The sequence below is a fragment of the Corvus brachyrhynchos genome, unplaced genomic scaffold (genome assembly GCF_000691975.1).
Source record: "Corvus brachyrhynchos isolate BGI_N302 unplaced genomic scaffold, ASM69197v1 scaffold37, whole genome shotgun sequence".
Lineage (NCBI taxonomy): Eukaryota > Metazoa > Chordata > Aves > Passeriformes > Corvidae > Corvus > Corvus brachyrhynchos.
In genome coordinates this window covers 1,886,965-1,888,973 of record NW_008239289.1, presented here as the reverse complement: position 1 = coordinate 1,888,973, position 2,009 = coordinate 1,886,965, and positions in this window count along the sequence as shown.

The window sequence follows — 2,009 nt, the reverse complement described above, 5'->3', positions numbered from 1 at the left end:
ATCCTGGGTTTGAGTAAAAGAGAACTCCTGGCAAGACTTCCTGCACAAACAAGGACATAAAACAGCTATCAGATAACATCACACCAGTCTAACATGGCTCTTTTTCAAAATGTGAGGGTATGAATTGTGAAAAAGAAGGTACCAAATAGAGAAGCTTGTTTAAGCTGGTTACAACAAAAGCCATTGGGTGTGCACTGTAGGCAGGCTAGTCAGTTGCTCTTCAAGTTGGCAAAATCTCGGGAATTGTTGTGACAGAGCAATTAAAAGTCCTAATTCTGGGAATGGGATTAGCAACTCTGATGTGTCCAGGGTCAAAGTGACCACTAGTATTTTTGAGCCTGTTATTTTGGATCTCCCAAGAACTCTCATCCAAATGAAGCATTTTTTCCCTGTCTCACAATTAATAAGCCAACAAATGGAAAAGATGCATGCAAATTCAATTACTTTAGCACAATAATACAGCTATTACAGCAAAATATCTGTCCAGTCACAGGGCACCTTAAAGAAATCACTTTAGTCTGTTAGTAATCTGAGAACTGGCCTGTTTCAGTAATAGCCTAATAACTTTGAAGGTTCTGGGCTTTGTTAAGAATTTCTTAATAGGTATATGAAATACAGGCAGTTCCAGATGGCAATTAAATGGTAAGAGACAGACAACAATTTAAATAAATAAATAAATAAATAGATGACACATATATAATTCATAATGTTATTTGAAGTGCCATGCAAAGGGACTAAAATTTCATGCAGACTGGGGTACTTAATGTACTTTCTGAGAATTTATTCCAAGGTTTGATTGACGTAAAAAATATGAAGGGGGCACACATCATGCCTCCTGAAGCCACCGGGTGGAGCAGCTCTCACAGGCGCAGCTGATGCTTCTCCGTTGCACAGGAAAACTTCAGCGCTGGTCGGCAGCATCACCGCATTTGATCCTTGCAGAGCTTTAAAAATGTTGCTAGGTCAGATATATGTAGATAATAATAGCAAGAATACTTGGTATCTAAGAGCATTTCCACAATTTTCCACAATCCTGCCCCTCTTCTCAGCCCTGGCGAAGCCATATCTGGAGTGCCATGTCCAGTTCTAGGCTTCACAGAGCAAAACAGACATGGAGCTCCTGGAGCAGATCCAGCAAAGGGCTACAAAGATGACTGAGGGACTAGATCATCTCTCTTATGGCGAAAGGCTGAGGGAGCTGGGCCTGTTCAGCCTCGAGAGGAGACAACTGAGAGGGGATCTCATCAATGCCTATCAGTATCTGAAGGGAGGGTGTCAGAGAGTGGAGCCAGGCTCTGCTCGGTGATGCCGAGCAATAGGACAAGAGGCAATGGGTAGAAACTGAAACAAAGGAAGTTCCACTCGATCATCAGGAAGCACTTCCTTACTGTGAAGGTGACCGAGCGCTGGAGCAGGCTGCCCAGAGAGGTTTTGGAGTCTCCCTCACCGGAGATACTCAAAACCTGCCTGGGCAGAATCCTAACGTGCTCTAGGGGGTCCTGCTTGAGCCGGTGTATTGGACTAGATGACCCCATCGGTGGTCCTTCCCAGGCTTACCCACCCAGTAATTCAGTGATTTAAAAGTATGACCGGAACAATGCTTTAAGAAATACTAAAACGAAGTTAGCCACGGCATGGCTGATGCCTTAATTAAATTTTAAAGGCAGGCCTTTATCACCAAAGGGTAGCACAGACTTCAACGAGCATCAATGCAGACCTCAACATGCACTGCAGAAATTACTGCGTGTGTTGCTGAGGCTGCAAATGGCGAATACCGTGCTAGGACCCGGTGGGAGAGAAACGCCCGACCAGACTGAAAAGCCTGAGACAAAGAGGGTTTGGGAGAACATCAGGTAACTTCAGCACAAGGACCGACTGCGGGGAAAAGGAGCGAGAGATAGGACACGGGTGTCCCGGGTTCCCATAGACGGGGAGCGGATGACGGCAGCGTCGGGGCAGGAGGAGGCGCTTTGGCCGCTTCCCGCACGGCGGCGCTGGGGCCGGAGCGG